Source organism: Drosophila teissieri, chromosome 3R (genome assembly GCF_016746235.2).
Source record: "Drosophila teissieri strain GT53w chromosome 3R, Prin_Dtei_1.1, whole genome shotgun sequence".
In the NCBI taxonomy this organism is placed as follows: Eukaryota; Metazoa; Arthropoda; class Insecta; order Diptera; family Drosophilidae; genus Drosophila; species Drosophila teissieri.
In genome coordinates this window covers 6,387,364-6,412,715 of record NC_053032.1, presented here as the reverse complement: position 1 = coordinate 6,412,715, position 25,352 = coordinate 6,387,364, and the positions used below count along the sequence as shown (strand labels likewise).

At 39.8% G+C, this 25,352-nt stretch overlaps 1 protein-coding gene across 3 annotated transcripts in view; it reads left to right on the top strand.

Annotated features, from left to right (window-relative positions):
- Positions 1-11,470: 11,470 nt before the first annotated feature.
- Positions 11,471-25,352, top strand: part of LOC122619660 (homeotic protein antennapedia) — a 103,887-nt gene continuing 90,005 nt past the window's right edge. For 2 of the 3 annotated variants that reach the window (XM_043796717.1, XM_043796718.1), the window contains exon 1: positions 11,472-11,659. The gene's annotated coding sequence lies outside the window, so the exon portion shown is untranslated. Of the gene's footprint in view, positions 11,660-25,352 lie in introns of all 3 variants that reach the window. The other variant, XM_043796720.1, reaches the window with a different exon arrangement.

Here is a 25,352-nt window from a genome sequence, read left to right as displayed (position 1 = left end):
TATCTAATGCAAATGTGTACTCGAATATGACATAACCCTTTGTTAATAATGCTGATTAAGTTGGGCATTATAAATTGGTATATGTATATAACGGCTATCAGTAGTTCTATTTTCACCTGCGTACTCTATTTTGAAAAGAACAGGTATACCTATTATTTTTATTACTTGATATTACATTTAAAACATATAAAATTCCTATTACTAGAAGTATTGGAAAGCTCTAACTCTTATCACAAAATTTGTAAGGAAATCATTCAATTTAACAATTTATTTTATTGTCCATTGGCATTTCCTTCTGGACTTTATTTTACCTGCACCGAGTGCAATTCAAATGACCCTGTCTAAGCGGAATACAAAGCAATCCCCCTTAATTGAGGAATGCAAGGCAGCAAACTTCAGTTCTTCTGTTCTGTGTTTTTCTAGGGGTTGAGCGAAATCAATGTGGCAATCAGTTACAACTGCAGATTGACATCTGGCCGATTTGCATCTAGGAATACAGATAGGAAAGGAGGCAGGGCCAAATCCACTTGGAGAACGATTCCCGGTTGACTCTTCAGCTCAACGCCATAAGCGATTAGGTTTTGTTGATCCCCTGGGACGAGACGGGTAAAACTTTTCCGTATTTCTTGGCCACTTGTTCGAGGGTGTTGTGCTATTTTCGAAATTGAGTGAAACCGATTTCCCCCAGGAAAACCACTCCCATCCATGTTTGTTTTGCCTTATCTTGCCTTAAAACTCAACGAGTCGGACTCGGAATCGAAATCAGGCAACCAAAAAACAAAACCATGTCAGAAAAGGAGCCGAACTAGAGGACCCAGACCCACACCCACCCACAATCGCTGAAACGGAGAAAATGTGGTTTCGGTTACGGTTTTTCTCTGTTTCATTCAACGTCCCACCATCCGCAAATCCGCAGAAAACTTGTTTTCCTCCCTGCCTATTTGGGCTTTCTTGTTTTTGTGTAACGTAATGAAAACTTTTCGAAGGCATTTCGTTGATTTGAGTTGGGAAAATCGACAAAGACGATACAAGTTCTAGTGCTTGCCCAGCCGTTCTTCCTCTTCCAGTGCTTCCGGTCGAGTTTGTTGTTGTTTATTTTATCATTATCATTGGCAATTTCTTTTAAGTGGTGCCAATCTTTTTTCACTTGTCCTGCCCCCAGTTCGTTGGGGATTACCCAAGATTCTCCCTTTTCCTTGGTCTTTGAGAGTGTGTGTGCAAATTTATTGTTGTAATTTTATTCAATCGACAAATCGGAAGTGATTTTGAATTCATTATAGTGTTGTGTCGAGGGAGGATGAACGTTCTCTTAAGCCTTTAAGACCAATGATCTAAGTTGCTTCCCTATTTATTACGTACACAGGGCTTGGGCTTGGAATAGAAAAAGGATATCCCGTTTTTATTGGCAATGTAGAAAAATATGGTTTGCATATACTCCTTAGTTACGTTTTTTGACGGAACTCTTTTAAAACAATTATTAATTAGGAAACTTTGGGCCATAACTTAAGGTAATACTGGTGAACAATTTAATAGCATTATACTTAACAACAAAAAAAAAAGAAAATCCAATATTTTCACATTTCAGATTTTTCTAACATTTCTCCACAGTTGGGCTAATTAGTATTCTGTCAAATACATTACTGTTGAGTATAACCAAATCCGATATCGCTTTAAGCCTTTCTGTTATGTCTAACCGTCTATGTTCGGGACGCTTGCCACTTGGCCAAAACGCTCAAAGGCTAAGTCGAGACCCCGATTTGAGCGCAACGACCTCATAAATTACACACCCTTGAACGCACACACTCGCACATACAGGGTCAATGCAGTTCGGTTAAGTTGCAATGGCAATTTCGACGGTGGTGGTGGTGGTGTTGATGGCATTTCCCAGACACTTGCACTTTCTCCCGCCTTAATGGACAATTAACCTTGATTCCTGCCATGGCGGCTTTCCGTTCTGTACAGTTTCCGCTCCGACCGCCGTGACCTTGCGCCACTAAATTCGGGCCAAAACATCGGCCAAGGACACTGGCAAGTGCAATTGCGATTACGATTGCCGCAATTATTGCATTTTATGGGTGCCAACTGCAGCTCCTTACGCATTATTACGTACACACGACGGCATTCGGAGGTGGGGTAATTAGTCCGTCCCTGACTTTGCACCACCTGATGATTTCCAGACCCTCGTATTGTACTCTTGATTTATTCTCGATTCATTATTGTTGCTGTTGGTGTGGTCTTAACCGATCTCTCACTTTTGCTTTTCATGGTCGCCAGACTGCCCTCTTCAAGGTCTTGATGATCTCAAAACGCATATAACGAAATATCCGTAAATCCATTTCTGTATTTTGCACGAATAATTTTAGTAATGGCCTTACACCTTTGTACCATATGTATACATATTCTATGTATAGCTGCTGTTCTCAATTATTTATTTTTATATACGTTAAGCTGGAGCCAATTGGTCAATAATCTCCAAAATATCCCCTAAGCAGTAACGTGCCAAAATTAATTTTATTCTAGCTCAATTCTAATTGAGCATTTTTCCCTTAATGTTTTTGTAAAGAATGAGCAGAAGATTGAGTGCCAGCCAAGAATGAGAACTTTTCACAATGCCGGAGATAAATGGATCGCCATAATGAAAAGTGTAATGACGGGCATTTATCAAACATCGTTTGTTCCCCGCAAGATGTTCGCATATGTATCTTGTATCTGTGAATCTGCAGCGGCACAATAAAAGTACGAGTATGTATATGCGGTGTGTGCAAGTATTTGATAATTTTTGGCTGTATCTTGGTCATGAACATGAATCTTTTTCAACGGCAACACAAAAAAGAGAAAAGACGAGGAAAAAACGAGCGAAAAAGTCAAGCCACGTTTGAGCCTGTTCGGTGGTTATTTCAATTTCGGGGTACTGGGGGATCATCTTCAAGTTCGCCATAAATCTTATGGTATATTGGACTTTTAGGCGATATCAATGAAATTGTATCTCTTTATCCGCATTATTATATTATACAGATACGAATGCCTGGTGCCCGTTTTTTATCTCCGCCCAGATGCTTCCTTCACCTTGCTCCTTAGGTTTCTATTCCTTGGCAGATACTTCACGACATTATGAGATATTATTTATATTTCGCCGCATTCTTGCCGTCTCTTCCCCGCTTAAATTCTCACTTATGTATATTTCATGATGACTTCAATGCGGCCTGGACAATTTTCAGTTTCTGGTCTTTTTTTGTCTGTTGAACAAAAGAATTTCACGTCGGGGGGCGCAAGATAGATTGTCTTGACTTTTAAATTTATGTGCGAAATAGCGTTGATACAAGCTTGCGTTTTGAGCGGAGTAGTCCTTCTCGGTCTAGCGTCCTCAGCAGTTCCTTGGAGCAGAGTTCCACTGGGCTGTTAGCGAGGGTGGAACCTGTCCCGCCCACTGACCCACTCGCCCACTCACCCACTCGCCCACTCCTTGACGACACCCAGAATCACAAATCATATAGATAAGAGCACACAAAGGAATTTATTTCTATTTGAGCAATTTTTCGGGCGCTGTTTTTGCTTAGAATTTTTTTCTAAGTCCTATGCACTAGGAAATGTTTTGATTACACAAGCAGTATTGCAAGCAAATGTTAACGTGTTAATTTTAATTCTTTAATTTTTAATTATAATTTAGTCTGGATAGAATATTTTATTTCGGATCGCTGGTAAAAAACTACTAGGAATACCATTTAAAATTTGGAAATTTTTAAATATATTTAAATTTACCATATTTTAGAAATGTTTATTTAAATATTTAATTAAAATATACATTAAAATATAACAAAAGTTCAAGAGTGCTGTTCACGCTTAAGTTCATGTGTGCTGTTATTTAGCCCTTTAAATTATATTAAAATCATTTAGTTACTTAATGTAATTATTACTTTTCCTAATCCTATCCTTTTTATCTAATAGGGAAATTACTATTCGGTTTATTCACACGTTGTCTATTGTTCTCCCACCGCCGTTGTGTCCTTCTCCATCGATATTTTCGGCTATTTTCACCCCAAAGTTATTGCGTTTTAGATTCTTATTTTCCTCGGCTACTTCTTGCTCCCCAGCTATTTGTGTCGCTCTTTCGGCTTCCTAAGTCGCCTTGGGCTTGCCTGCCACGCCTGCTGGAAAAGGGCCCCGTAAAGGGGGCGGGGTGGGCGGCAGTTGAGGGGTTGGGCAGATGGGGACGCACGCACCGGAAGCGACGATAGCGCCATGTGTCGAGTGCGTGCGTGCTAGGCACCAGAAAAGAACAGAAAGGAAAAATAAAATACAAGTGGGGGGAAGAGGGTGCTACGGAGTGTGCGTGCGTATCTGTGAATGTGTGCATGTTAGTGGCGCCGCTGGGTGTTGCCACATCGTATTTCACCACCCCCAACACAGCCAAGGGCACCTCCCACCCGCCGCCCCCGTTTTTGCACACAGCTTGTAGGCGTTCCGCCTTCTTTCATTTTAATGGCGCACACGCATTTGCTTTCGATCCCATAGATACATAAATATATCTGCATGGCCCCTATACATACATATGCGTGTGTATCTCAGCCGTATTTTGCCCGCCTCTCTTTCTGCTTTGGGCCTTTAGTATTTTTCATAATCATATCATTAGATAAGCCCGAGATGGGCCTAATTCTTTGGGTCGGTGGACTTGTTTGCTGATATCTAGCTAAATAAATATAAATAGTAAAAATTAAGAGAACAGGCCTAGGCCGATGTAAAGCATCGAAACATATTGATCACACTAAAGTAAAAGTCAGAAAGGTACTATCTTTAAAGAAAGGTACAAACTTTACTTTGTTGGTCAATTCAAGGACATCTTTTAGGGCTTATAAACCATTATTGTGATTGATTATCACTTCAATAAGAAAAACTTAAATTATTGTTATATATTATACACTTAATTTAAATATTATTCAATTATTAATTCAAATATTTTTTACAAAGGCTGTTGTACACGGGAACGAAAACCTATAAGTGCCGACATATGACCAGAAAGACAGTTTAATCAACATTTCCTTGACGTATAAACACCACGGTGTCAAGGATCCCAAACAACGCCCCCAACAATGTCAGCAATTGATGTTAGCATTAGCTTCAGCCCGCAGACAAATTATGATAAACGACCAGTAAAATGTTGTCATATGTACACATGTCCCAACTCTGCCGACTGTCTAGAGACTCACATTGCTATTGTCTATTCCGTGACTTCTGTGGACTACTCTGCAGAACAAGCCGGGATGGGTGGAGAGGCAGCGGTGGACGGGCGTTTGTAACCCGACTTTATTTATTGACTCACCTGATCGATTTGACTGATTATCCACTTGCATGCCAGCTAACGGAAAATGCCCTCAAAATGCTAATTCAACGACATTGACTTCTGACATAACATTGAAAAAATTGCAGTGAGGAGAGCTTGTTTTATAGGTTCGGAATGCAATCCGTCATTCGGATTATCGCAGTAGCAATATATTGCCATTTAAATAAGTCTCTTTATGTTAGACAGTGTATTTAAATCGTATTACAATTTAATGTCGCATTAGATGCTTTTTCAGCTACAGAGATTAACCAACATTGCACTTATTGAGGTTCCACAAGCTGAGATACTTTCGCTAATCTATAAGGAAATATTACAAATTTTGTTATGAAAAAGTATGTAAGATAAAAACTGCCGATATGCATTTCTATTGACGGGCATATTTGCATTGATTATTATACTCGTTACTCGTAAAGTAAAAGGGTATACCAAATTCCTTGAAAAGTATGTAACAGGCAGAAGGCGTTTCTGACCATAAACCGCCCAAAGCTGCCACGCTCCAAAGCTCCACACTTTTGAAACATGTTTTGATATTTTTTATTTTTTTATAAGTCTTGTATATTTGTATCGACCAAAAAATTTGTTAAGTCGCATTCACATTTTTGTTAGTCTTGTAAATATTTCTCGATTTTCCAAAAAACCTTTGGCCACGCCCACAAATTGCCAAAGACTGTCAGTGTTAAAATTTCTCCTTTGCACTTCCAATAGCTGAGTAACGGGTATCAGATAGTCGGGAATCTCGACTATAGCGTTCTCTCTCGTTTTAGAATGCATTCAATATATTTATTATTACGCGACGTGTGTCCGTCCGTCCGTCTGTCTGTCCGTCCGTATGAACGTTGAGATCTCAGGAACTATAACAGCTAGTAAGTTGAGACTCAGCATGCAGACTCCAGTGACATAAGCGCAGCAGCGCAAGTTTGTCGATTCATATTGCCACGCCCACTCTAACGCCTAGAAACCGCCCAAACTGTCATGCAAACACTTTTAAAAAATGTTTTGATATTTTTTCACATCTTTGTTAGCCTTGTAAATTTCTATCGACTTGCAGAAAAACTTTTTGCCACGCTCACTCTAACGCCCACAAAGCGCCAAAAAATGTCAGTGTGGAAATTTCTCCTTCGCACTTCCACCAGCTGAGTAACGGGTATCAGATAGTCGGGAAACTCGACTATTGCGTTCTCTCTTGTTTTTACTTGGCTTTAGTTCGACGATGAAGGAAAAGCGGTGCAGGGGTATAATATCGGAGTAGGGAAGTGCCTCTTGGCAGATGGCAAAATCGAAGCGACATGCGAAACAATTCAAAGTTTCACGTCGTAAATTTGGCGGGCAACTTCATCGATCACTTTTGGGGGACCGCTCTTGTTGTTGCCGGCACAGGTTGACTTATTTGCTGAATTCGCTGGAGGGCGAGGACCAGGAATTGAGAACAGGGCGGTGTCGGGAGGTATCGGGGACCTGGTTTTTGAAGTCTTCCATCCAGCTTAGCGGCACGCGCGCTCCGCCAGTTGTTGCTGAAGGTAATGTGTACCCCTTAAGCGGGTTGTGTAAAGGTGGCTTGGCACTGAGGTATTTAAAGAACAAAGAAAATGTATTTATGGTAAATACTCAATGCATTTAAAGAAAATAATAATTACTAATGACAAATATTGAGATTTAATTACTTATTTAATTGAAGGAAATATACACCTATTTTAATGGAAAATTAGACAACTATTCACACGTTGAAATTTTATAAATGAATTCATTTATTCATAAGAAAAATGTATTGCAATTCAAAATACATTTTTTTTCTCAACGAATTTATAAATATTGATTTTAATGATCCTGTAACTGTTGTAAAAAGAATGTTGCTTTTTCCAAGCAGCAAAATATTAAAGATGGCCTTTGTTTTGATGATCAAGTGTACATGGCATATCGTAGTCGATAGACACTCTTTTTTAGTTGTTGCTGAAGTTTGCTGGAGCGGAAACGCAGGCTTTGGGGCGAGTTGTCTGTGGCGGCGGCATGTGAAAATATTTTCCAAGGTGAACGCCACACACAAACACGACTCCGACCCACGGGGACGGGAAAAGGACCCAAGCGCAAGGAGGCACTTGATTCCAGCTGAGACCGGGTCTGGTTTCGGGCCTGATCCTGGACCCGAATTGAATGATTTAGAGTCGCACAGTTGTCAAAGAGCAGTGATGCGTTCGGGCAGCATTCATGGGACCTTTCCTTCTGTGGGGAGGTCAGGAGCGACAGCGGGACGGTTGCCCATCCCAATTGAAGTGGGTGGTGCCGGGGTCGGGCGATTAAAACCGATTCATCCGTTTTCATGATATTTATTGCTGGTACATAATTGAGTGTACAATAATATATATAAATATAAAAGGTATGTCCACAACTTAATTTTATTTATTTAAATACGTGTGGTTGTTAAATTATGGGAGGAACAAATACGATTTAAGCTTCGCGTAGGTAGTATGACTGTTTTAATCGAAAATTTTAAGGTATTTTTTCTAATCAGATTCGTTATGTTCTATGTTTACAAATTTTAGAAATTTGGCATGGAAGTTTTATCGCAAGTATGTTCACCGACTTCAGTCATGACACTTTTGAGAAAATCAATTTAAAATAATTCCAAAATGTGCACGAATCTGGATTTTATAGTTCACGAGATCACTACATTCATACGGACAGACAGTTGCAAAGACACACGGATAAACAGACTTGTTCAGATATAGTCGGCAAGTGATTTTAATTAAGTATAGACTTAGTGGTTAAAAACGTTTACCCTTTCCTTTTTCATACTTTTCAACGACTCTAGTATACCCTTATATCATACGAATAACAGGTATTATTATGCAAAAAAAACTTCACAGCACAGTATTAAACAGTATTAAATATTTATGCAATATGACATTTTTATAAAAAAAAGTCTGGTAGCTGTATGTTTTTAAAGTGCTTTGTCGGTGTGATTGGTACTTAATAGATGGATGCTTAAACGCTTTGATAAGTTCTTATTGTTGCAAACCTATTAAAAATCTATTAAGAAGTGGCAACAATTCAATGAGTTTTTAGTTTTTGTTTTTTTAGTAGAAAAAGAAAATTCGAATATTTAAAAAAAACGCCATAAAACACCTATACAAATTTTTCATACCCATAAAGCAAGTACGAAATTTCAAAAATTGCATCAACATCCGGTAGCATTTTTGCCGCTGGCGAACTTTCAGTTCCAACTGGAGTTCTCAGCGTTGCTCCACCAAGAGAATTATCCGCACTCAGAAAGGCAAAAATTCTCAACCAAGGCGCTCACTGGCAGCGGCGTCAGCAGCGCAGCCGGCGTCCGACGACTACGTAAATTTATGTGAGAAATGGCAATTGAAAAAAGAGCAGCACACATAAAGCAAAATAATGGCACATTCGTCACACTTAACGCGGCCGCATCTGGCCATCTCCCTCGCACTCGCGTCTGGCCCTCTCGCTCGCACTCTGGCTCTCTGCCTGCGCCGCCATTCATCTTGTGCGTCGTGTGTTTGTGTGTGTGCGGGCTCTGAGAATGCTTTATGAGTGTGCGTGTGTCGGACTCCTCCCTGTTTACGACGCTGGCAGCGCCGCAAGCAGAGGCAGCGGCTGCAAAAGTCGGCCAACTTGTTGTTGTTTTTTTGGCCTCTCCACAACAGCTGTGGGAGAGCGAGTACGAAAACCAAAGGGAAAGAGAGTGTGAGATGCTGAATCGTGCGCGTGTGAGTGATGGCGAGCATGTGTGTGTGGCTGTGTGCGTGCATGTGATTTGTTGTTGCCACGCTTCGATATAAACTCGGCCATGATTGTTTTGCCGTCGGCAAATACAGTATTCCGGGTTCCATATTTCACGGCGGCCATCATTTGCCCGATTATGGAATGTTAGCCGATAATGAGCCATCAAAACGACGAGATGGGACGGCAACGGGCTAATAACATTTGTTAAACAAAACTGTTTGCTCTTGAACAAACATTTTTTATGGTTGTGATTATAACAATAAATATTCTATATAAAAAAAATATATACAAATTTATTTGTCATGCCTATGTTTAAAAGAAATGTACCATTCTTCAAATAAAGGTTTCTATTCCATATAAAAAAATATTGCATTTAGTTAATGCAAATCTTAGCTAAGAACATAGGAGTCAATAACAAAGGAAATCAAAGTCATAAAAAGGTTAATACTCTTAATGAAACTAAGCCAATACAACGGTATCAATTAAATCGTTTACAATCTATAAATGGTTCGCGTTACGAAATAAACGTTTATTAAAGGTTATTAAAGGCATTTATAAGTAAATGAGTTTATAAATTAATGACAATAAAATAAGATAAGCTTATAATATGTCGACACAAAGTTTTTAGAAGACCATGTTTCTACATCTTACTCTTTATATAAATTTCATTTCTAAAGAAGAATGTGTCTTACAAGATCACCCAAAAAGAAAAGCAAGCATTTGAATCCTGGTAGTCCACAAGTATAGTTCAATAGTTATGAAGATAATTTAGAACTACACATATGAATAAATAATAAAAGAGGGCAAGCAAACATACCAAACTCAAATGCAAAAGTATTCCCACTTCGAAAAAAGAAGGAAGTAATTGGTAATGCCTAGAATATCTTTGTCCATTAGATTCGGGTTAAAATACTCTGGTAATCGGCGTGGCAACTGAAAAGAGAACTCAAAAGGAGGGTACCCAAAATCGAAGCCCAAAAAATATTCTATTTAATAAATCAAAATGAATGTTATTATAAGTCTCTTAAAAATAATAAAATTAAGCATACCAACAAAACTCAATCAGGGAACTGAAAAATCGTAAGAACTGAATGTGCCTCATAAGATCGACTTTTGAAGACTGACTACAGTTTATGTTACAGCTCAGCGAGCTCAAACCGGCAACTTAGGCCGGGACCTCTGGCGAATGAGTGCGAGAATCTGAGAATGTGGTCAGGTTCCAATTCGCAGCTCCCACTCGCTCTGCTCTCTCAGTCACTCAAATGGGGAGCGGAACGGTTCTTTTGCAAAATGCTTTATAGCCGGAGCAGAAACGGACCTCTGTCGCAGCCGCGGTCGCAGTCGCAGTCGCCGCCGCTGGCGCTGCTAGTGCTGACGCCGCTGTCGCGGCCGACGCTGACGCAAGGACATAAATAAAACGCTCTCTTTCGCTCACAAGTTTCTTATAAGACTTTATTTATATACTGCGCTGCCGCCGCCGACTGCGCGTCGGCGACGTCGCTGGATTAATATGGAGTTCTCGCTGGGATTTTCACATGTATATGCTTTGAATTGAATGCTTTATGGGTTTAGTTTGATAGGAGTCGTAAAGAAATCAACATCACACAACAAAGCACTCGAGGACCCGTCCGTGTACCGTTGACTTAGCCCACGTGCGACTGTATGTGTGTGTGCGAGAGGGATCCCAGTGTTCGGTGCCCCGTATTCCGTGGTCGTTATAGCGGCTATATCTTGGGGCTGGGCTCTCGGAGCTGAACTGAACTAAACTAAACTGAACTGAACTATTCGCATTCGTATTCGCTCGCTCTCCGCCGTCGCGACCGCTCTCTTATCCCAATTGTCAGCCCGCTAAGATCATAAAGGCCGTAAAAATAATCATAACAATAATCGTAAAAAATTAGAACCGCAATCAGTCGCACACTGTCCATCGCACTGCGCAGATCGTCAAACACCCATTATTATTATAATAACCGTAATCGTAACCGTAATCGTAATTGAAATCGGAGGCGCCATCGCATAAACACCAAACGAACAGCCAGAAAAATTGGAATTGAACTTCGCGCGCGTTTCTTTTTATGATGTTCGAGTGTCTGGCAGGTGTCTGGACTCAAATTCAAATTCACCCACATATTGTGCAATACTACTAATGGATCTAGGCTGACTGTGCTGCAAATGAAGAGCTAGAGTTCAAATTTATCAAGCCAAATCCTACTACCTAAGTGTTTATCTATTCTTAAAAACGCACCGTGCATCGAAAACTCTAATCTGTACGACAACGTTTTCTAGTCCCCCGTAAATCGAGCAATATCTACACACCAGCAGCAAACTAAAGCTGTAGCTTTCAACTCAAACCACAGCAAATTCAACAGAAATAGAACGTAGACAGCCAAAACAACAAGAAAAAACAAAAATAAAATATAAAAACCGAAATATATAAAACGGAAAAGAATAAGGAGCAGAAAAAGTTTCGATTCCACTGCGGGCAAAGTTTTTATTTTGGCGCACGTGCAAGCTACCGCTAGCTGAGAACCCGAAAGCCAGCAGGATTGAAGGATAAGCGCACGTTATTGGATTTAAGAGGTAAGTGCCAGGGCTCGACTTTTCAATTTCCACTCCTTCTTCACTGAAATCAAAATGGCTTGAAAACCTATTCCTCTTTAGAGCACTTTTATGCGCCAATTGGAATTATAATGTCTTTATATAGAAAAAGGATAAAAGACAACTAGCAAATACCTTTTAAATACTGAAGATATTATTACCGATACATTTTCTGATTGAAAATAATATTCAAGATTGATTTTGGATAGGCATTCTCTATTAGCACAAGCCAATTCATTAAAATAATGCTAAAAATTGATAAAAATTTTATATTTATCGGTTTGAACTTTTTGGATAGATTGAATAATAAATTGAATAATGTTAATCATATATTTGATCGCAACCAGAAAAATTATGTTATCGTTTTTGAAAACAGTAAAATTTTGTTTCCTTTAACATTATTTTGCAATAAATAATTAAAATATATAAGGTTACTCTTTGGCTTGTGTGTCAATTTGATTTTTATTACTATTTAAAATTTGTCAATAAAATCCGTTTAGAATAACAGCATATACATATGTAACATGCATATACTGGCGGAAAGTTCTTACTTTTTTATATACCTGTATAAATCTATTGATGTTATACGCCGCTTAGAACTTAATGTTTCTGTACAAGGAATAGCACATCTGTTTTTCGTTGTGCATTGTGCAAGGTATAAGTTTTTTGTCCATACTCAGATTCAACACTTCATAACTCAAAGGGCGTTTTTCGGAAGCTACAGCCAGGTCATCACTCATTTGGCCTGCAAACTGCAAACTGTTGACAGGCTTATTAGCCATTTGCATAAATTTGCAAAGTGGGAGAGGGGTTGTGGGATGCTTTCAGGAATCCCGGGAGTTGAAGCTGGAAAACTGAAAACGGAGCTCCGAACTTAACTGGCCACGAGTAATGGGCTCTTTGAACTTGGAATTCGTTTTTGAATTATTGCACATATCCTGGGAAACATAGTTTCACTTCCGAATGGTGGGAAAGGGCAGCCATTTCTCTCTCAGACACACACGCAAACACACACACTGTTGCACCAACAGGACACTCTCGGGTTCTCCGCATAGAAAATTTATGCGGCCATTGTTGCAGTGCATTGTCCTTGTTGTTGCTGATTTTGTTGTTGTCCTAGTTGTCTGGCCTTTGCATATTTGTCGTCCTCTCTGTCTGTCGCTCGCTACCTTTCTCTCATTCTCCACTCCAGCTCTCTCATTGCACTTGCGCCCCACCGAAGTGCAGAATTTAGTCGTAATTTAATAAACTTTTAAAAACCTGTCCCATAATTTGGCCAGAATCTCTGCCGATCTGTCCAATGGGCTTTAATGAACTTATCCTGGCTTATTGTTAACACATTTCCATTAGCATTTTTGCCTGCTTCGATTTTTGCGCAATCAAATAGTTGGCATCAAATGATATTATTTTCTCATAATTTATCGATTTAATCAGCTGGAAATGTTACACAGCTGACAAAATCATAAACTCCTTTCTGTTTGCCCGCAAAACTTTTATGATTTATGGCCCAGTGTCAGACAGAAAAATAAACTGATGCAATGGTCGAAGAATCGGGGCAAAAACATCAAGTTTGTATGGAAAATTCCCAATTACATCAGAGGTCGTATTTTCCTAATTCAAAAATACACAGTTTCCTTAACCACTTTTGTATCGGCCTAAAATACCTTACTTACCTACATATCTATTTATGTATGTATATCCAAACACGAGAGCAGTAACTTTCTTTTAAACGGATTCTTAATCAAGTTCACACTCATGGCGAAGCAGCAAAAAGATTTATACATCAGCACTTCAATGGCGACAACTCTTTTGTAAAAACATTAATCACGACCTCTGAGATTCATCCGAAAGCCCAAAACTAAGCAACAAAAGTAAACGAAATTGTTGTTAATAAAACAGTTCCAAAAAAAACTTCAACGAAAACAGCCGGCCACAAAGAAAACTTGTTTGACTTGCTTTTGAAATTAAAAAATATATCTAAGCCCCCATTGATAGATGGCAACATGAAACGGCTAATTAATCATATGCAAGCCCAGTAAATTTAAATAAAACAAAAAACGCTCAAATAAAAGCTAAAATTTCACACAATAGTCTCTAGAAAAACAAAGCAAAATCCCAGAAACGGCAAATAAGCGTTTTTTATTCTAAATCAACAAACAAATTTTCGACTTTGGTCGGGACCACAGCATTTTCAGACCCTAGAGAACTTAACTTTGATAAGCCGCCGGAAATGATGAACCTTGGGTAATTTGTTTATCGCTTTACCAATGGGACCACAAACTTGGCTTTAATTGCTTTCTCTGAATGTTTTTAAGCTAAAGATATAACTTACATTTTTTTTATGTTTAACAATCCCTCTTTAAAATGGATTATAAAAGATATGATAATTCCAATATCATTCCAAAACAATAAAAAATAACGTTATTATAAAAAATTTAAGTAACCAACTGTTTTTAGATTCAACAAATTATTTCAAATATATTTACATTTTCGGGATTGAAATATACAGATTGTCCATTGCAACTTCGAAAAAATGTTTTCGAAAAACAAAAATGTAAGGTCAAACTAAACTAAAACTCAATCCAATATTGCTGGGTGACAATTAGCAGTGACTGCAATTCCTTTTGGCCACGGAAAAAGGGAAAAAATGGGAGAAAGTCTTACTATTTTATATTTAAAAGTACAACTTTTTTTATACTTGTTTTTGTAGGTTCGTGGTAGGAAAACAGGGTCGAAAATCGGGGTGAGGAGCAGGGAACCGGGGAGGGTCCAGGGTCGGGGGCCAGAAACCCAGCGGGAAGCGCTCGCAGTGACATTGCGCCGAAGCGGGTGACAATGATTTATGGCCAAGAGATACGCGACAAGGAACGCAAAAACTCAAAACTCGAAAACTAAAAAACACCAATCGCACACCAAAAAAGCAAAACGCTCTCGGAAAGCGGCAGGAAGCGGAATGAAAACTCACAAAACTATGGGAAATTCCCGAAAAACAAACTACCTAAACTCGCAACACCTTCCAGAAAATCGCAAAAGAATCTTATTTTTTAATGCCCAAAGTGTCCTTGAGAACGCAACAACAACTAGGAACCACAACCCCGAAACCGAAAGTGAAAACCTGCTGATTTTTATGATACTTTTCCTTTTTGTCACTTGTCACGGGGTCGTAAAATCGAGGATTTTCCAGCAGAAATCATACGGTCATTAGGAAGTCGAAGTCACCTGGCACTGGCTCCGGGTTATGCAATCGTCATTTTGTACGGTCATAAAAATTAATATGCGTCCTTCGCAGTGGCAATTTGGTGCGCATATCTCGGTAAACGCATCTCCATAGTCCATTTATCTGACTTTGAACTCGAGACGCTAAGCCGCTGGAGTCGCAGTACATGACTTTTGGCTTTATCCACGTCCCGCTGTCTGCAACCATTGTATCTGTGCCTTGAAGGTTACCTGTTTTTACAGCTTAGACCGGGTCGACTCGGCTGGGCACGGCCTTCTTTTTAGATGTCCAACATCGTTCTGCTCGGCACTCTCTCAAATTATTATTTATGAGCTCGCATTGTTGTCGTCGATCTGAAATCGAACAGTCCAGCGATTCCTATATAGGCTTACTTCGCCTTTCAGCCCCAAATGCAGTTCAAGATTTTTACTTTCAACTGAAAACGAAATTCATAATAAATCAAATCATTTTTGTGTGCTCGAGATGCAGTTCCATGTTTGCCTTCTTGTTTGTGTGGATATAAATCAAAGGCGATTCTGCTTAGATTTCGGTGCATTGCGTCAAGGGACTAAGAGGTGTGGGATGGCGGGAACAGGCTTCTCCAAGTGGGAACTCATGAATTTTAATATTTTTAACTTTTTCTAATTACATACATATGTAAGTAGTTGGTCAGTAAGGAGTTGGTCAGCGGTTTAACATAATCTTAATAGTTTAAAATGTGTAATTAAAAAGTTACATTTGGAGTGAAATAGCTACCATAACAGAAGAACAACATATTAGAATTATACGTCTACCTACCCTTGGCGACCTCCGCTATTTATCAGGTCACCCACAATATCCCATTTTCGTTTTATGTTTTATTTTTCCTCTACTTCAATTATGCCCACCGTGAGAATTGTTCCACCACGTGTGCACTTCCACCATAAATCACATTCACTTCCAATATTTTCACAAACACATCACAATGGAGAAAATTTTGTGATTTATCTGTGTGAAGAAGTCAATAAGTCATAAAAAATCGAAATAAATCTTGATTTTTTGAGCAGATTCCCTAGGAAGAGAACTCGACGAGAGGTAGGGAATATAATAGAAAAGTCGGGCAGAACGTCCTGGGACCTAAGAAAGTGGGAGGTAAACATGCATACACATGTGGAAAATATTTGCATATTTCAGCTGCGGGTGGCGGTGCCGCCGGCATTCGAAGATGTCCAAACAAATATGACAAATAGGAGTTTGGAAAATTGTGAATTTCCCTTAATTTTTTAGCCAACAATTAGCAACGCTACAGATTTTTCGTATTTCTCTCAAGCTGTTCTTTCGAGTCCGCTATATTTCAATCTGTTCTTAGATCTGCATCTTGAATTTCAAACGCTTTATGCCGCACATACACGACTCATTGTTCAAAGCAGCACGAGCTGTCGAACGGAATACAGAAAAATGAGTCAAGAAAGTCCAAGAAAAAACGGAGAACTGCGATATGTTGTTCAAAACCTGGGCGGCAAATTCAAGTCAAACAAAGCTGGAACTCACATCTACCCATACGCGTATCTCTATCTACGAGTATGTATCTAAACTAACTAGCCATGGGCAAAAGTCTGCCTCAGTTTCGCTTACAAAAAACTCTGAAAGCCCCGAGAAAAAAAAGCCAGATAAAATACATGAAATAATTCGTTTGTTGTTTGCTGCAAGCCGCAAAGCAAAGTCGACAAACAACACGAATATGTCACAAAAAAACCGAAATATATATAGGAAACGAATGTAGCAAAAGAGCCAAGAAAAAACAATGTCACACATGTCAAAGTTGTCGCAAATGACACAAATGCGGTCCGGATTGCTCACTGACCCAAACCGCAACCCCGATCTCGGTCTTGCCACTTAGACCCCTGAAAAAATCCAAGTCCAAATCCAACTTCCACCTCAACTCCAACTCCACGTCGCCGGGTCGTCTTTTGGCGGAATCGTGTCAGCCTCGAAAACACGAATCAACTCACTGAAAGTCGCTTCGCAAAATTTCGTGGAAATTTCACAATTAAAAGCGCACACAAAAAAAAGAAAACAAAACCAAAAAAAAAAACCTTAGGAAAGACTTAACTGGAATATGAAGCCAAACATACAGATACACAATCGAGTTAGCTCAAAATCCGTTCGCAATATTTGATCTTTCGTTTTGATAACGGCTTCAATCATTGCAAAGATGAAAAGAAAGAATTATAAAACATTAAAAATACTTTAAGGGTAATTTTTTTCCTATATTGTATGATTAATAATTTTTAATTTAAATTTCAAATGGACACGAATAAGAGCAACAAAATTACAATTGGGGGGTTCGCTTAAGGCTTATATTCTTAACTTTTTCTACCTTCAAGAGCATAGCACTTCCTTATGGAATATACAGATACAGGATGGACATAAATAATAGAATAAAATAAAGGAATAATAATAATGACGTAGTGGCCTAACGCTTAATTTCAGAAAATAATAGGCATGAGGTCAGTTCGATACTAGCATGGTTAAATAGTTCGTTCTTAAAAAGCACAACATAATTCGTAATTTTTATTTAATTAGAAGTTTTTGGTAATGTGGCGCACAAATTTCCGTATCTGCAAATGCACGAAATAATAGACGCCATGCATCCCCTTCTGGATCAGAGTTATCAGCATAAAAGGTGGCGGCAGAAAGAGCAGCCATAATCCCAATTCCATTCCGAATCCCATTCCCAAAATACGACAGCATGCATGGCCGTCTTTGAAGGGGTGCGAGCGAGATGGAGGAGGGGTGTGAAAGAGATGGTGGCATCCGCACAGCTGGTGCGTAAGAAGGGGACAGGGATGGCGGAGATGGTTGCAAACAACAGAAATGATGCATTAACCTTTCGGAACTATTTCGGATAGCCGAAAACTAAACCTCCGGGCGGTGGTGACTTAGGGGAAAAGATAGAAATGGAAAGGGAAAACGAAAGAGAGGGCGAATCCGCTGCCCATACAGATGCATGTGCCGAAAAAGGAAGGAGAGAGCATCAACAGCAACAAAAATTAAGGCCCATTAATCATTTTGACTTATTTCTTTCCTTTTTTCTCGTCTAAAATTAATCTTGATGCCAAAGCGTTGTCTGCAACGAGAGACCCTCACACAGATACTCTACACCGTCGTGTGTGAGTTGAGAGCGGGAGAGGGAGAAGGCAAGAGCTTGGCGTGACAAAGACAGCGCTCATTGTTGGAGGATTAAAGGGGCAGGGCACTCCAACAAAAATTGATCGAAGCCAGATGCCCAAGAATTTGGCCATTCCACAAATTTTCATTTCTTATTAAAATCAAATTTTACACTGAAAAATTTTGAAGATGCAAATGGACAAGGATCTAAAAGCAAGAACAATTTTTAAATTATTTAAAAAAAAAAGACTAAGACTTTCCATAGATAATAGTTTTGAATTAAAAATATCAAGTATAATTATTTTTACTAATGATGTTTATTTATACATTCATAGTATATATATACATATATTCATATTCTGTGCCAATCCAGTTAGAGATTGTATTTCTTCAAATCTCCCTTCTCAACCGAAATCCCCGAATTTGCGAAAGGAAAAATAATTTAAAACAGATTAATCCGTTACGGCTGCCATTTGCACCCTACGCAGAGGAACGTGGAGAAATGAGGACGGAGGGGTGATTCGGAAGCCCCCACACATACCCAAATATATTTGAGTTCTGACCAAATGTCTTGCGAAACCGAAATGTCCCTTGTCCTTTGTCCTTATCATCCGTGCATATGCTGCAATTTGCCAAAGTCCCAAGTGGTCGAAGTCGGTTGCCGTTCGGGTGGTTGAGTTGTTGGGTGGGTGGTTTCGAGGGGTTCTTCTGGACTCTGCGCCCTGTGAGTGGCATACTTAAGGGCGCGTCGTGGTCGTCGACATTCAGACATCTCGACATTCAGACAGACAGAAAGGGAGTCCTGAGACATGGAGTGAAAACAACAGGACGGGCCATAAAACCGTTTAAATCAAACGGCAGAACAAATTGGTTTCCTTCGAGCCGAAAGCTTTATGAGGTCCTCTAGCCAAGGGTCGATACTTGGTGGATGGGATGTCTGAGCTTTAAGGAAAAGGGATGAGGAATGTTGAACGAAACTGAAGTTGATTGGCCGCGGGTTGGCTGGCGAAAAAATCAGGAATCGCGCTGAGATTAAGGAATTGCGAAATATTTATTGCTTACTGGAAGTTTCCGAGGACATTTATAAATAGAACGTTTTCAGGCTTCTAGGAAATGCATTCGGTAAACATAACATATCTAATTATATAAATATATATATTTTGAATTATACTGTGAATTATTTCTGCAAGATAATAATAAATAAAGTGGTTTCAATTCGAAATTCCATTTGACGACTTAATTACGGAACTATGGGACTCAATTTTACCCTGAGACTTGGTTGTTTTCAAAAGTGAGCCAGCGCTTGATTAGCATGTAAATTGTCAAAGGAAGTGATAAACGGTGCGCCACAGACACACAACGACTGGATCGCTGGCTTGTCTATAAAGTAGGGTTTCCATGAAAATCTAATAAAAATTAACCTGCTCACACACACCCCAAACACCACCCATTTGTGACGTGACACAGAAGATGACAAATTGTTTGGACAAGCTGACTGACAGCACCGACAGCGAAGGCAGCAACGGCAACAACTCCATGTGGCAAGTGCACTGCAATTAGTCAAAGTCCCACGAACAGCAACACACAAACTCGAGGCTATAATAACAAACACCACTCCACGACCAAGACATTTTGGCTGGAGGAAGACAACAGGGAAAAATAGCGATAAAAAAGCTGTAAAAATTATGAAGAATCGCATTAGACGTTTGGCGCAAAAAGCAATAAAAGTGTGATAAAAAAGAGTCTAATGCCAACACATAGCCCCACGTGCGATGCGCGTCAACTTGTGGCAATTATGAAGTCCGGCGCAAAGTTGCAACGCCGCCGGCATTGGCACCCAAACATCATCCCGAGAAAAACCAGGCCCAAGCCATTTGCGGTCAGGTGTCCGCGTGGCCTGTCTTTGAATCAATAAACGCGATTAGAAAGCCGCCAACCTCAGAGCTCAAGAACCTAGAAAAGCAAATGCTACACTCAAAAAATTGAAAATACACTCAGTGTTTAAACTCTTTAATAGTGTACTTTAGGCTATTAACTCAACTTTAAAGGGAAAAAAATAAATAAGTTTAAAATTAAATCAGAAACTTGGGCACTGTTAAAATTATTATCAGTGATGATATCGGAAAGATCTTTTGTTCTTGAATTCTCCATATACTTGAAGAGTTGTCTTTCATTTTTCGAGGTTGATGAATACATCTAGCAATTTTGCCAGTGTTTGGCCAAGAACCAGACAGGGCGCTTACCTTATCGAAGCCGCTGAATCGTCTGCCAGTGCATCCGCAATAAAAAACCACTCGCACTTGCGCATTTCAACTAGCCAATTATGCAATTGGCGGCCGGGCTGCAATCGCAATTGGCCAAAAGTGTCGCGTCTACGCTTCGATGGCAAATTCTGATTTCGCCGCATGCGTGGGTCACCAGCAGACAAAGTTGGCCAAGTTGAGTCTGGGTAATGCCATTTGGTTAGCTGGCCACTGCCCAGAGATTATCAATGTTAATAAGGCAATAACAAATGGGTCTGGTGGGCTCTCGGTTCTGGGAAGAAGTTCTGTGGTAAGTGCCTACAATCGGCCATTATTTAAATCATCTATGAAATGCCCTGATTTTGCATGGATATTAAAAGGATGCCAAGCAGACTCCTAATTCCATTTATTTAGTTTTTATGGGAATAAGGAAGGTATTTATAAATAAAAATAATCCATAAAAATAAATAATGCTATTCATAAAGATGATTTTGTTCAACTTGCTAATGCTTTCTTTATATACTGTCTATAGACAGAAATTATCTCATGGTAAATAGGTTTATGCTTCTGGTTCGGATACAAAAATATTTTTTCCTAAACTTTGTTGCCAAACTAACTTTGCAATTGCTGAACCCTGATGGCCTATATACTTGGATATTTGGTTTACCTCAAAACAAAAAACATATAGAATGCGCGTGGAAACATCCGTAATAAACGGGTGCAGCGCCTATATCCTTCCACCTGTTACATAGTTTTCAACGAATCTAGTATACACTTTTTCTCAATGACTTACCGGTTTAATTATCTCGAAAAGGAGGAGGGAGAAGTGTAAATAACTCTCACAACCTAAGAAATGCTCTTCAATCCATCAAATTGCAAAAACGATGGGCAGGCGACAGAATGAGGCAGATAAGATAGAAAGCAAAGGTGTTTCAGGTGGAGACGGCTATGCATTTCATTCAAATGAGATATGTTCTGTTCCTTCTCTCTTTCCATTCGGCGGTGTCGTCTCTTTCTGCGGTTTCTGGTATCTGCATCTGAGATGATTATTCGTGTGTTTTCGCTGGCTGGCGGCAATAAATCTTATAATCATAATAATTTGTTTCAATGTTAATGCCTTCAAAATATCTGAAAACTCAATAAATTACAAAACTACATGTTCGTGTGTGCTGTTAATGTCATACCATGAGATACTTCATATATCATTCCGTTGCAAAAAGCCAAAATAACCAAAAAAACTAAAAAACGTAAAGCGAAAACCTGCCGCACAGTCGCAAAATCGCAACCAGAACGGCCAGGTAGAGGTGACTGTCGTCTTTACTTCACCAAATATACTTCACTTTTTCGAGGATTTGGTTCCGTGCCCTCGGCGTTTATACCTTTTGTGACGCAATGGGACTGCAATGCAGACGGGCGTGGGGGATTTACTTGGCTGCAGAACAAATTAATCCAAAATCAGCCAGCGACAAGCCACGGAAATGGGAAAAGGACGTGAATAAGTAACGAAAAAAGTAAAGCAAATCTTGGCAAAGTGTCTTCGGCTTCGGCTTCGGCTTCGACTTCGACTTCGGTTTCTTCTTGCCGATTCTCCGGCCTTTTATTTATTTTTTGTATGAGGTGCGGCTTCAGCCGGATCTGGGGACTCCACCAATAACAACATCGACGACAAGTATCTACACACTCTTGCAGGTGTCTGATATCGGATGCTTCCAATGTTGAATAACTCAATTAATTTCTGTCACCTGATTTATCACCTTTCGACTTTGTTGCACAACAACTTTTAATTTCAATTTTATTTATTTGCATTTTTATGAATTTCACTACGCCACAAAAAAAGGAGGATCTCGAATCTGTAGGTGGTGATCCCCAATCACAATCCCCAGTCTCCAATCCCCAACCCAATGGGCTCAAATTGAGACATTGCATCGAACCCGTTTTCTCGGCTCTTGAGAACTAAAATATCTCAGCTCCTCCGCCCTTCTTCGTCCCACTTCAGATGTCTGGGGAACGTGTTATTAGCTTAGTTCTTGTAATTTGCATACGTGTGTGTGCCAAAGGACTCGACGAGCCCTCAATGCCTGCGCGACTATTAAAACATTCCGCTTAACACTTCCTGCGACACAAGACAAGCACCAAGATTATGCCAATGGCACCATGGGCCAAAAAGTGCACTTAGACTAGAAAATAAATAACTCGGTGTAATGCATTTCTTTAAGCTTGAAAAATATCAGAGTTTATTTACCGTCAGTTTTGGGACTTTTAATATGTGATTTATGAATTATTCACTGGTGAAACTCTCTTCTCTTTAGAGCATTATAAAGTATCGAAATTAAATATAGCATATCGGTAGAAAATATAACCACTTTAAGGTAGTTTGTAATAAACACGATAAATGAATTCAAGTTCTATTATTTTTATTATCAATATTTTATTTGTATGGATTTCATAGAAGGCAATAAGTAAGATGTGGCTTTATGGTAAAATATATGTATATAATTTACAATAGTTCCATGTTAAGTTGAAAAAGTTTAATTCAACTTAATATCTTACGAGATCTTAAAAACATGGAATATAAATGTAGATAAAATATAAAAATTTAAAATGGAGTGGTTAACAGATTAAAACACAACCATTTGCATGTGTAACCAAGAAGATACGTTCATCAGGACTCCTTAGCTTATTATTTTCTTATGATATATTATATCATGTACCAAAAACTATAATGGCCCTATCCACTGTCTCCCCACTTTGGTGACAACGAGTTTTACCATTTTCGTTGGCCACGTGCAGCCGTGAAACTGCTGCGGCCAAGTGAAACAAGTTTCTCAATTAACCAGGCGCACACTCGCCTGCAATCTGATTGCCAGCGATCGCCACTTGATGCAGTGCGTCCCCATCTGCATCTTTGAATCTCGGCAACTACATCTGCCTCTGCCGGGTACATCCGTCCAATCCGTCAAGGCGTCGACGGACGTACGCCCAGTTTTCTGATTTTCCACCGCTCCTCCGCTCCAACGCTCCTGTTTTCCTATTTTCGATTGGCCGCAGCCCGTTGCACCGACATCGGATGTCTTGTAGGAAAAGCGGCATATTTATGGTGCGGCCATATTATGAATACGAATACACCCAAGAGACATTTCTCTTCTTCGCACCCGGCTTAGATGCAATTCGGGAAATGGGAAAACACACGAAGATGCTGACTGAGATGGGTGCATCGCACTGAAAGCCGATACGAAAATGAAAAGGAAATCTAAAAATAGGGGGAAGGTGGAGTTTTTGGGTTGGAAAACGCGAACGCATGCAGCGTACGGAAAATTCTTGATCAACCATAAATCTTGGCCCCAGAGCCATCCATCTATCTCGCTTGGCGCGTTCCGCGTGCAGCGCCAAAAAGTTGTTTTCTATGCTGAATCGGTTTGATCCCCGCGTTTTCCGTGGCTTCGCCTCCTTGTTGTTTTTCTACAAAAGTACATTTTTCGAAAATAAAACATTCTTCTTTGTCGTCTGGCTCTTCTGTTGGCCTCTACTTTTGGCCGCCGGGTCACTTGCTTTTAGTAGCTGGTTAAAATGTGGAAATAAAAACACGTGTGTTTTCTTTACTGATGCCTAATGAGTTTTGTTTGAAAATTGTCTTGGGAATTAGTATTCATTTATTGTGATTTCCAACGGTTTTGCTATACAAGATTTATATATGCTTGCTATCGGTTCATATTCAATTTTTGACTACGAGGTAATGTGATTAAAATGCTATTTACATTTTTGAAGAAACCGAATATTCATTCAAGATACCCCCATTCAATACCTTCTGCGAAAAACCTTCGCTTAAAGGTCGAATATTAAGAGCTCAAGTTCGTTTCATGTTTTGGCTCATAATTAATAAATCATGTCAGCGTCAGGCGCCGAGTAGAAGGGGGAGTGGGTTTAGGGGGTGTGGTGCCGGGCCAGGAATTAAATGTGTCAAATGCAAACACGCAGAGAAGTCGGAGCCAAGGAAAACCAAGGAGCAGAGCCGGATTCGCAGTCAGAAGGCCCGATTCTGGCGGCAGGAAATGTCAAGAGCGAAGTAAACCCAACACGAAAACAAAACGCAGTCTGGAGGCATTTCCCCCGCTTCGATTTCGTTTTCAGTGGCAGCTAGATTTTCCATTAGCTAGGTGGTTGAGGGGCGGAGTTGCTGGGGGAGTGGCAAACTGAAGGCTCGCACGCACCACCCATCGGGAAAATAACCGGGAAAATCGCTGCCATAGTCGAGCTTATGCGTCCTTTTAATAAATTAAATTAAAGTCGCATGAGAATCGTCTTATTTACCTGCTGAAGTCTGGGTAACTAATGCCAAAAATGTTCCAAATATGCAAATACATAGAGAAAAGAGTGGGAGCCTTTGTGCGAGCGGGACTGTTGCTGGGGAAGTGTGTTTTGGCAGAGGGAAATGATAAACGGCGTGGTAATATAAAAAATGGCAAAAACAGCGGGCAGTCAAATAAAACAAAAACCAAAAACAAACAACAAAAGTTGCTCAGAGAATGACATACATATATATATTTGGCCAACGGAATGGGTCCGAACAAAGAATATATACATATATTTATGTATGTACTCGTATACATATATATATATATATATATGGTATATATCGGGCTGGCAAAAAGGCGGAAACTTTTTTCAACTTTTTTGGTCAACGCCGCGGCAGAAAATGTAAAAATGGGCGCCGCAGAATAAAAACAAGCAAAAGAAAAGGGAAAATAAGACCAACAAGCGAAGCAACATTTTCCACTTGCTAACCAATTTTCGGTCTAGATATTTTGGCTTTTTCCGTATCTCTGGCTATATCCCCACACTCCCCCTTTCAGCGCTATCTTCCCATCCTCGTTTGTCCGATTGTGTTACGCAATGTTTTCCCGAAAAACCTTCTTGGAAAAAATAAGCGACACACACCCAGTGACCCTAATTTTCAGTCCTTAGAGAACCGGCAAATACCACGGCCACGGCCAAATCCATCCGAAGAACCAGCGAACCCACCCTGCAATTTGGGTCCACCCTAGCGCCCCCACTCTTTGTTTTAATT